Raw genomic sequence first — 12,274 nt, 5'->3', positions numbered from 1 at the left:
TGTCAGCGGCCTGATCCCTGTTAGGGCTGCAGAGATGGCTTATCAGCAGGAGGGATTGATTCTCAGCCAGCTCCCTGTGATCTTTTCCACCTGTCACTCTCCCCTTCATCTCCCAGGCCTAATCGATGGGCTGCACCCAGATACTAAACTCTGCTGAATTACAATTGCACCTGCCAGACAGTTTGGGGAGGGAGGGAGTCTCGACAATGATTTACAAGGCCCCTGTGGTCTATAGGTCTAGCTAAACACACAATGTAATGACTAAAAGTTGACCCATACACTTTACCCTTGAGTCAGGAATAAGGAACTTCTCTGCAGTTCAACTTCTTCTAGTCCGCTGTTGAATTGTTTCTTCTTTTTAATGTTTCATTCCTTCAGATCAAAATCTTGTCACTTTTCAACTAGTATCAAAGTCCAGACAGTGAGAACACGACATACTTTCCCCAGGCAGGCAATTAATCATTATATGAAAGAAAAGGAGGAGCAGAAAGAAGTGGTTTTTCAGAGTCCTCCTGGATCGGGAGAGATGAGCCTCGTGGCCTTTTCTTTCCCCTTAAAGGAATCTTGGGGCCCCTCATGGAGGAGTGAAGTTAAGGATTCATCACTGACAAGGAAATAAAAGTGTGTGTGATCAGGGTGGCTGGMTCAGCAGCACTGGGCTTAATGGAAGACTAATGGGCAAGGGGAGCAGGCCTGACGGGCTCTGAGGAGCCCTGTTCACACTCCCTACACCTGCCATCTATCACACTTCCAGCTGATACTGGGAGATATCTGTACCACGCAAAGGGGTGGGGGTCTGGGGACCAAATAGCCAGCCAGCTGCATGGGGACACAGACAGTGCGGCATGTCATTAGGAACAGCCTGTGTTGTAACCATCCTTTCTGCATCACATATTGAGGCGAAGAGTGTGTTGTCAGTTTGGGATTTGTGCTCAGTCTTAAGGCTCGCACACATCGTACACCGAATGTGGATCTAGCGTTCATCTGCCGATGGTTCAGCGCCAAGTGTTTTAGAGACTACCCGCTGTAGACGTCTGACTGCAGAAATTTGTCACCGATTATACACATGTCAAATCGGTGTGCACTCAGTGCTAAGTACTCTCGGCCAGCAAACGTTATTGGTGTGTCTGAGCCCTTACAAGCAGGGCCTTCCAGCTAATCACAGTGTCATCATGTGGTGTATGATGTTATATGTTCTGGTATATGTTCTGTTATGAAATTCGTAGGATATTTAAGTTGAAAAAATTGATAGCATCTGTATGAGAGGAAGATGATTGAATCTCCATCTTTGTCCATTGAGATGGGTTTGTAATTAAAATGGTGATGTATTCAGCCCAAGTAGGCAATGTCTTGTGTAGGCTGCTACGCGCTCAGTGGTCAGTCTGGATGTTTCTGTTAAACAGTGAGGGTTCAGATGTTTTCCTGCAGTACGGGAGCTCAGGGAGGAATGTGAAAATGATTGGGTCTCGGAGTAAAGAAGGGTAAAGAAAACAGGTTATGGATCTATTTGATCACCTGCCTTCTATGAGTCTTTGCCATGGCAAAACTTCAAAACGGAGTGAATGCTGCTCAGATGGAATAATAAGGAGTACAAAAGCCATTCTTCAGCGCGAGATTGCTATTTACTGTACCATTGTATAGAATAGACCGAAAAACATCAACAACATCCTTGCCAAAAAACTAAATGTTTTAAGAGCTAAATGCAATTACAAACAGGAGAGAGGTAGGCAGGCACATAATGCACAAAGACAAGAGGGGGGTGGTGAGTGGGTTGTCAACACAGGTTTTGATTCCAGCAGATGTAGTTGTTGATGTATGCCCCAGATGGCTGTTGGTAGGGTGCTGCTAAGTGTAAGGAGGACATTAGAGCTGGATTACCCTCCTCCCCAGCTCAACCTGGGACATAAACGATTCAAAGTTGGCCATAGTGGGAGTAACCATAGAATTATTTGGGAGTAACCTTACTGAGTAAAGTATTTGTCATCATTTAATTTTAGCGAATCACAACACTGAGAAGGTGTTGTGGGAGATGATTGGTTGGTAGATTAAGCCGATTAAACCAACGCCTATGTGCTGGGAGTTTCTCCCGGTCTTTCTGTATTGGCTAACAAAGGCCAAGTTTGACGCGTTGGTTCACCAGACTCTTCACTCGAACTGTCTGGTAACGAGATTAGAGCTGTGTAGAAGAAACGTGAAGTAAGAGATGCAGATGCACAGAATATTGTATTGATTACTACTACCACTTACAGTAGCACTCCTGTATCCATCTTTAGRAGCTGTCTACATGAACTAGTTCTCCTCTATCTGTAAATATCTGTATAACACCTGTTCTTACCTGTAGAAAATCATACCTATTACCTGCCGTGTCAATGTACCTGCTTTATCTCACCTCCATGTACAGATGTAGGATCTTCATTTGAGCCAGTTTGTTACAGCAGGAAAATAATCCTGCAGCAACGGGAAATGTGAATTATTATGTGGATTATAATTATTGGAAATGTTTGTTGGGGTTGACACATTTTTCGTTAGTGCAAATCAAGTCTGAAACTTTAGAAGCCTTTTTAAAACTCAAATACCCTACAAGATTGCATTTCCTGCCTGCTATGCAGGAACATTCTCAGCAACAAAAGAGTGATCAAATTAAGATCCTACATCTGTACCTACAATTGGTTTTTCTTATGTGTTTACTGAGGCTGCTCTGCTTGTTGTCAGTTGCAGTCCTGTGTAGCTCTTAAAAATGCAAATTGCATACAGGGTAGCTTTCGAACTAGCTTTTGTGTGCAGTCTGCAATTTACTTTGTAATGTCACTCTCTCCTTGTCACTGAACAGTGGACTTGAGTGTCAGCAGTATAGCCTTCCTCCTGAGTCCTGGTGGAATTACATAGTATATTTCAGAAAACGCTGCAGCATCTCCCTGATCAGCATGGTGACAAATAAGTGTTGAAAGCAGCCGGCTGTTCTGTATACTCTCAAATGTATGAGGCCGTGACAGTATTTGTGTGCCTTTTATATGTATTTTAAATCAGGGCTCCTGAATGGCGCAGTGGTCTAAGGCACTGCATCTCAGTGTTAGAGGCGTCACTACAGACCCTTTTTCGGTTCCAGGCTGTATCACAACCGGCCATGATTGGGAGTCCCATTGGGCGGCGCACAATTGGCCCAGCGTCGTCCGGGTTAGGGTTTGGCCGGGGTAGGTCGTCATTGTAAATAAGAATTTGTTCTTAACTGACTTGCCAGGTTAAATWAAAAAAAATTAAATGATGGCAGTCCAGAGAAAACCTTAAGCGTTCCTCCTGTAGATGTACAGTAGCTAAAGATGTTGAGTAAACGTTTGCAGTACTGTGCAAAAGTTTTAGGCAGGTATGAAAAAATGCTGTAAAGTAAGAATGCTTTAAAAAATAGACATGTTAATAGTTTGTATTTATCAATTAACAAAATGCAAAGTGAGTGAACAGAAGAAAAATCTACATCAAATCAATATTTGGTGTGACCACCCTTTGCCTTCAAAACAGCATCAATTCTTGTAGGTACACCTGCACACCGTTTTTGAAGGAACTCGGCAGGTAGGTTGGCCCAAACATCGTGGAGAACTAACCACAGTTCTTCTGTGGATTTAGGCAGCCTCAGGTGCTTCTCTCTCGTCATGTAATCCCAGACAGACTCGATGATATTGAGATCAGGGCTCTGTGGGGTCCATACCATCACTTCCAGGACTCTTTGTTCTTCTTTACGCTGAAGATAGTTCTTAATGACTTTCGCTGTATGTTTGGGGTCATTGTCATGCTGCAGAATACATTTGGGGCCAATCAGATGCTTCCCTGATGGTATTGCATGATGGAAAAGTATCTGCCTGTACTTCTCAGCATTGAGGAAACCATTAATTCGAACCAAATCCCCAACTCCATTTGCAGAAATGCAGCCTCAAACTTGCAAGGAACCTCCACCATGCTTCACTGTTGCCTGCAGACACTCATTCGTGTACCGCTCTCCAGCCCTTCGGTGAACAAACTGCCTTCTGCTACAGCCAAATATTAAAACATTTGACTCATCAGTCCAGAGCACCTGCTGCCATTTTTCTGCACCCCAGTTCCTGTGTTTTCGTGCATAGTTGAGTCGCTTGGCCTTGTTTCCACGTTGGAGGTTTGGCTTTTTGGCCGCAAGTCTTCCACGAAGGCCACTTCTGACCAGATTTCTCCGGACAGTAGATGGGTGTACCAGGGTCCCACTGTTTTCTGACAATTCTGAGCTGATGGCACTGCTGGACATCTTCCGATTGCGAAGGGAAGTAAGCATGATGTGTCTTTCATCTGCTGCAGTAAGTTTCCTTGGCCGACCACTGCGTCTACGGTCCTCAACGTTGCCAGTTTTTTTGTGCTTCCTCAAAAGAGCTTGAACAGCACATCTGTAAACCCCTGTCTGCCTTGAAATTTCTGCCTGGGAGAGACCTTGCTGATGCAGTATAACTACCTTGTGTGTTGTTGCTGTGCTCAGTCTTGCCATGGTGTATGACTTTTGACAGTAAACTGTCTTCAGCACCCTCACCTTGTTAGCTGAGTTTGGCTGTTCCTCACCCAGTTTTATTCCTCCTACACAGCTGTTTCTGTTTCAGTTAATGATTGTGTTTCAACCTACATATTGAATTGATGATCATTAGCACCTGTTTGGTATACTTGTTTAATCATACACCTGACTATATGCCTACAAAATCCCTGACTTTGTGCAAGTGTACCTACAATAATGTATGCTGTTTTGAAGGCAAAGGGTGGTCACACCAAATATGGATATGAGTTTGATTTTTCTTCTGTTCACTCACTTTACATTTAGTTAATTGATAAATATAATCTATTAACATTTTTGAAAGCATTCTTACTTTACAGCATTTACAGCATTACTTTAAAGCATTCTTACTTTACAGCACCTGCCTACAWCTTTTTCACAGTACTGTATATTACAGAGATTTCCAACCAGTTTTAACCTGCCAGGCAGAGCCACAATTTACTTACAGTAGCTTTTTATAGAACTTTATTTTCGGGGTGGCAGGTAGCCTGGCGGGTCGGAGCATTGGGCCAGTAACTGAAAGGTTGCTGGATTGAATCCCCGAGCTGACAAGGTAAAAAATCTGTCGTTCTGCCTCTGATCAAGGTAGTTAACCCACTGTTCCCTGGGTGCCGATGATATGGAACTAGATTAGGGCAGCCCCCCGCACTGCAGAAGATACATTTCAGTGAAATGCATTCAGATGTACAACTGACTAAGTATCCCCCTTTTAATTTTTTTATTCTAAACCTATTGCATATGGTGACAGTACCATATGGTACTGTAGTACCTTCCTGATATAGTGTAATGCTGACCCCAGAGAGAGGTCTGCAGTGTGATCTGTGCTCCTTCCCTGATATAGTGTAATGCTGACCCCAGAGAGAGAGATCTGCAGTGCTCTCTGAGCTCCAGCAGGTCTGCTGCTGTTTAAGCACTGGGCTGTTGCCAACTCCTGAGAAGCTTCAGTCACCGCACACTCACCCAAATGCTGTGCCTGGCACAGCAGGGGACTGCTGCTGATTCCAGCAGCTGGATTCTCCATCCTCCCTCCCAGCCCCCCTCCCTCCCAACCACCCTCTCTCCCTGCCTCCCAGCCACCCTCTCTCCCTGTCTCCCCCTCCCTCCCAGCCCCCCCTCTCCCTCCCTCCCTCCCAGCCCCCCTCTCTCTGCCTCCCTGCCTCCCCAGCTGAGAAGAAGACTCTCAGTAGGGAACATCACAGCCCGTTTGTAAACATGCAGCATTAATTGTCACAGTCTCATTAACTCTGAGACTGAGAGTAAACAGAGCGTTGGCTGAGATGAAAGTAGTGCTGAGTTAGAAGAGCATGGCGCTTGCAATGCCAGGGTTGTGGGTTCGATTCCCATGGCGGACCAGTATGAAAATGTATGCACTCACTAATGTAAGTCATTCTGGATAAGAGCATCTGCTAAATGACTAAAATGTAATGAAATGAAGCTTACTGAAAATAATGTGTGTTTGGCACGGGGAAGAATGCTAATGTTTGTGTGTGTATGTGAGACTGTTTTCCATCAGGATTATACAGCACTTCCCTCTCCCCCGTCATGACATTGAGTCATCACAGCTTCAGGGAAGTGCCCTTGTTGCCATAAATCACACTCTTTATTAACATGCTCCTGTTTATGGAGGAACTAGCCATGAAATAAAGATCATTTAACGAGCCTCTTTAATCCCTGTTTAACATGGCATCTACTTACTTCTACCAAATCCTGTCTGGCTGTCATCTTGGGCACTAACTGAACTTTTCTCCCCCCCAGATTTCTGTGAGAGTATAAACCGACCATGCTGGTTGAAATGGATGTGAGGAATATGAGAGTGCAATATGCAGTAGAGGTCTGTTATAATGACACTAAGTACACATAGTACTTTTGTAGCGCATATTCTTTTCCAATGTGATGCCAGTCTGGTAGCATTGATAAAAAAAAAATTAATCAAAATACATTTTATTTGTCATGTGCGCCGAATACAGGTGTAGACAGGTGTAGACCTTGCAGGGAAATGCTTACTTACAATGCTTACTTTTAAGAAAAACAAGTGTTAGTAAAAAAAAATAGATAAGTAATCAAAAAATAGAAAATAAAACAAATAATTAAAGAGCAGCAGTAAAATAACAGTAGTAGTCTATATAACAGTAGTAGGCTATATACAGGAGGTACCGGTACAGAGTAAATGGTTAGTTGAGGTAATTGAGGTAATATGTACATGTAGGTAGAGTCAAAGTGACTATGCATAGATAATAACCAGAGAATAGCAGGAGCGTAAAAGGGGGGGGGGGGGGGGGGACAATGCAAATAGTCTGGGTAGCGATTTGATTATCTGTTCAGGAGTCTTATGGCTTGGGGGTAGAAGCTGTTAAGAAGRCTTTTGGACCTAGACTTGGCGCTCCGTTACCGCTTGCCATGTGGTAGCAGAGGGCCTATGACTATGACTAGGGTGGCTGGAGTCTTTGACCATTTTTAGGGCCTTCCTCTAACACTGCCTAGTATAGAGGTCCTGGATGGCAGGAAGCTTGGTCACAGTGATGTACTGGGATGCTCTCAATGGTGCAGCTGTAGAACTTTTTGAGGATCTTAGGACCCATGCCAAATCTTTTCAGTATCCTGAGGGGGAATAGGCTTTGTCGTGCCCTCTTCATGACTATCTTGATGTGTTTGGACCATGATAGTTTGTTGGTGATGTGGACACCAAGGAACTTGAAGCTCTCAATATGCTCCACTACAGCCCTGTCGATGAGAATGGGGGTGTGCTCGGTCCTCCTTTTCCTGTAGTCCACAATCATCTCCTTTGTCTTGATCACGTTGAGAAAGAGGTTGTTGTCCTGGCACCACACTGCCAGGTCTCTGACCTCCTACCTATAGGCTGTCTCACCGTTGTCGGTGATCAGGCCTACCACTGTTGTGTCATCAGCAAACCTAATGATGATGTTGGAGTCGTGCCTGGCCATGCAGTCATGGGTGAACAGGGAGTACAGGAGGGGACTGAGGATGCACCCCTGAGGGGACCCCATGTAGAGGGTAAGCGTGGCAGATGTGTTGTTACCTACCCATACCACCTGGGGGCGGCCCGTCAGGAAGTCCAGGATCCAGTTGCAGGGAGGTGTTTAGTCCCATGGTTCTTAGCTTAGTGATGAGCTTTGATGGCACTATGGTGTCGAACGCTGAGCTGTAGTCAATGGATAGCATTCTCACGTAGGTGTTCTTTTTGTGCAAGTGGGAAAGGGCAGTGTGGAGTGCAATAGAGATTGCATCATCTGTGGATCTGTTGGGGCGGTATGCAAATTGGAGTGGGTCTAGAGTTTCTGGGATAATGGTGTTGATGTGCGCCAAGACCAGCCTTTCAAAGCACTTCATGGCTACAGACGTGGGTGCTACGGGTCAGTAGTCATTTAGGCAGCTTACCTTAGTGTTCTTTGGCACAGGGACTATGGTGGTCTGCTTGAAACTTGTTGGTATTACAGACTCAGTCAGGGACAGGTTGAAAATGTCAGTGAAGACACTTGCCAGTTGGTCAGCGCATGCTCGGAGTACACCTCCTGGTAATCCATCTGGCCCTACGGCCTTGTGAATGTTGACCTGTTTAAAGGTCTGTTTAAAAGCATGATCACACAGTCATCCGGGAACAGCTAATGCTCTCATGCATGCTTCAGTGTTGCTTGCCTCAAAGCGAGCATAGATGTAATTTAGCTCATCTGGTAGGCTCATGTCACTGGGCAGCTCGTGGCTGTGCTTCCCTTTGTAGTCTGTAATAGATTGCAAACCCTGCCACATCCGACGAGCATCGGAGCCAGTGTAGTACTGTTCAATCTTAGTCCTGTATTGACGCTTTGCCTGTTTGATGGTTCGTCTGAGGGCATAGTGGGATTTCTTATAAGCGTCCGGGTTAGAGTCCCGCTCCTTGAAAGCGGCAGCTCTAACCTTTAGCTCAGTGCGGATGTTGCCTGTAATCCATGGCTTCTGGTTGGGGTATGTACGTGGGGACAACGTCATCGATGCACTTATTGATGAAACCAGTGACTGATGTGGTGTACTCCTCAATGCCATCGGAAGAATCCCTGAACATATTCCAGTCTGTGCTAGCAAAGCAGTCCTGTAGCTCAGCATCTGCATCATCTAACCACTTTTTTATTGACCATGTCACTGGTGCTTCCTGCTTTAGTTTTTGCTTGTACGCGGGAAATCAGGAGGATAGAATTATGGTCAGATTTGCCAAATGGAAGGCAAGGGAGAGCTTTTTATGCGTATTTGTGTGTGGTGTAAAGGTGGTCTAGAGTTTTTTTTCTCTGGTTGCACATTTCGCATGCTTCTAGAAATGAGGTAAAACGGATTTAAGTTTCTCTGCATTAATTAAAGTTCCCTGCCACTAGGAGCGCCGCCTCTGGATGAACGTTTTCCTGTTTGTTTATGGCCTTATACAGCTCATTGAATGAGGACTTAGTGCCAGCATCAGTTTGTGGTGGTAAATAGACAGCTACAAAAAATATAGATAAACTCTCTTGGTTAACAGTGTGGTCTACAGATTATGATGAGATACTCTACCTCAGGCGAGAAAAACCTTGAGACTTCCTTAATATTAGATTTTGTGCACCAGCTGTTGTTTACAAATATACACAGACCGCCACCCCTTGTCTTACCAGAGGCAGCTGTTCTATCTTGCCGATGCAGCGTAAACCCACCAGCTGTATTTTATCCATGTCATCGTTCAGCCACGACTCAGTGAAACATAAGATATTACAGTTTTTAATGTCCCGTTGGTAGGATATTTGTGATCATAGCTCATCTATTTTGTTATCCAATGATTGTACGTTAGCTAATAGGACTGATGGTAGAGGCAGATTACCCACTCACCATCGGATCCTTACAAGGCACCCCAACCTATGTCCCCGATATCTCCATCTCTTTCTCATGCGAATGACAGAGATGTTGGCCTTGTCGGGTGTCTGAAGTAAATCCTTTGCGTCAGACTCGTTAAAGAAAAAATCTCTGTCCAGTACGAGGTGAGTAATCTCTGTCCAGAAGCTCTTTTCGGTCATAAGAGATTGTGGCAGAAACATTACCTACAAAATAAGTTACAAATAACACAAAAGAACACACACAAGAGCACAATTGGTTAGGATCCCATAAAACGGCAGCCACCTCCTCCGGCGCCATTCAGTCCTTGTGACTACTGTTGATGCTTAATATCGTCATGCATTATACATTCAGTCTCCACCTGCCGGTAGCCACTCCTTACCTCTGTCTTCTGCCATCATATCTGTGTCATGTAGACCTTGCGTTTATGGTTGGGTCATTTTATCAATCAGATAATGTAGAGGTGTTGAATTATTCATAAAGCATTAACCTCCCTGGTGTTGCATATGAGGTCTGTGTAATAGAAATGTCTTGCCATAATTGTATAAAGAATAATACAGCAATTCATGATTACTTACTCAACGCTCACTAGTCGACTATTTGTGCAGTGTCTAAATCAGGGCTCTCCAACCCGGTTCCTGGAGAGCTACTGTCCTGTAGGTTTTCAATCCAACTCCAGTTGTAACTAACCTGATTCAGCTCATCAACCAGCTAATTGTTAGAATCAGGTGCGCTAGGTTACGGTTGAAGTGAACACCTACAGGATGGTAGCTCTCCAGGAACAGGGTTGGAGAGCCCTGGTCGAGATAATCAGACATTTTCTTCAGAAAAGAGGGAAGACAGATTGAGATTGGAGTACTGGGCTGCATACTGATGTGTAACATAAAAGTCTGTTAAAAGCTTGCTAAAGTTGATTTAAGTCATGTAGCCTTTGTATTGAAAGAACTGAGCTGTTTATGTTTCTTCAAACAAAGCAGTTGTCAATACCTGTTCACAATGACTGACCGAGTCTGTCTTCTACACTGAGACCCCAATGCGTTCTCTCTCTCTCTCTCTCTCTCTCTCTCTCTCTCTCTCTCTCTCTCTCTCTCTCTCTCTCTCTCTCTCTCTCTCTCTCTCTCTCTCTCTCTCTCTCTCTCTCTCTCTCTCTCTCTTCTCCTCTCTCTCTCTCTCCTCTCTCTCTCTCTCTCTCTCTCCTCTCTCTCTCTCTCTCTCTCTCTCTCTCTCTCTCTCTCTCTCTCTCTCTCTCTCTCTCTCTCCTCTCTCTCTCTCTCTCTCTCTCCTCTCTCTCTCTCTCTCTTCTCCTCTCTCTCTCTCTCTCTCTCTCTCTCTCTCTCTCTCTCTCTCTCTCTCTCTCTCTCTCTCTCACACTCACACTCACACTCACACTCACACACACTCTGCTCTGTCCAAATATTGAGTTCACCTCTCCTGTCCCCTCTCCTGAAGTCGCTAGCTCATCAAACACCTATTGTTTCAGAGCAGTGATGTTTTGGGGGGCACGGTGGGGGAGAGGGGACAGGGGAAGAGGGGGATTGAAGGACACTTCCACTATGGGGAAATAAAAAGGCCTTTTGTGTGCACCTTAAGAGCTGAGCTGGTGGCACAGGGGACAGCCTGGGCTGTGTTCGGCCAGGTCTGTCTATCAGCAGGGCTGAGGCTGAGGCCTGGGCACACAAACAGGACAAACAGGACAAGGACACAAAAAGGCTATCCTGTCCTTCCCAGCCATCCTCACGTGCTCACCTCACTCCCATGTCAATGCCATATCAGTCCCAGGTCGCAGTTGCAAATGAGAACTTGTTCTCAATTAGCCTACCTGGTTAAATAAAGGTGAAATAAAAATAAAAATAAAATAAATATGCCTGTCATATGCTCTGTCACCTGTCACTCACTGGGCTTAATGTGTTGTACAGTTCACATCCTAGGACAGGGGGACCAGTGATGTTCTAGGAATGATTTTCTCTGTGGAAGACCATTCTAGTATGAGTCAGAGGAAGGGAAGTGAGCCTGTGTCTATGCTGCAACCCTATGATCAGTGTTTGGTCAGTAGAGAGAGAAAGTGTGATTGGAAAATGATGGGATGAGGTCTCTCCCGTCTCCTTTTCTATTCTCTTCCCCTCACCTCCATCTTTTTCTTCCTGTTCTGAGGCCACCGTAATGAAATGGGGTGGGTATTGGAGGCTGGTYGAGAGGGGTGTTGGGAAGTGTCTTTACCCAGGATTAAACACCAGCATCCAATACCAATTCATTAATTACATCAATTAGGATGCACTTTGTTGTGGGGCCCATCCTCTCCCTGCCATGGCTCACCTTTCCCCATCCTCTGAAGAGTATATGGCCTCTGATTGACTCCAACATACTCTCCTCTCCTGTTTTGGGCTCTTAGTGGTGCTCAGTCGTTTTACATGATTTGAATAGTTCTGGCATCACATTAGTGAACCCAGTTCCCTCTAATCCCATCTGGCCTGTGGTTAGAGACAGATAGACAGGGTGCCAGCAGAGCCACTCAGCTGAGAGAATGAGGAAGTAGGCTCTAATAGAAGCATCCCTAATTCAATGTCAATGAATGTGTGGCTGTAATGGATTTTACCTGGTGGGCCCGAAATTGGAAAGATTTCAGGGTACATTAACCTGTTTAAAGTAATTGGAAAAAATGTCTGATTTTCATTTTGTGAGGAAGGAAGTTGGTGACATGCAGGAGATTATGATCTATTTCTTAGGCCACGTGAGTAGAGTCTTCATTCGGCGTAGCTAAAGTGTTCCTTCCCTTCCGCCTGTGGGGTTGGTCTTTTATCTCCCCCATGACATTTGATGTACTCTTCCACAGATACGCTGCACAGTGCACACTCACCGTCACCAAGCCCTCTC

General features: G+C 45.0%; 1 protein-coding gene across 1 annotated transcript in view; it reads left to right on the top strand.

The window, feature by feature from the left end:
• LOC111975056 (transmembrane protein 132C) overlaps nt 1–12,274 on the top strand; it is a 203,475-nt gene that overhangs the window by 58,343 nt on the left and 132,858 nt on the right. The gene's annotated exons all lie outside the window — the stretch shown is intronic.

Source organism: Salvelinus sp. IW2-2015, linkage group LG15 (assembly GCF_002910315.2).
Source record: "Salvelinus sp. IW2-2015 linkage group LG15, ASM291031v2, whole genome shotgun sequence".
NCBI lineage: Eukaryota > Metazoa > Chordata > Actinopteri > Salmoniformes > Salmonidae > Salvelinus > Salvelinus sp. IW2-2015.
The sequence above is the reverse complement of the archived record's forward strand: the minus strand, read 5'-3'. Positions and strand labels throughout refer to the sequence as shown.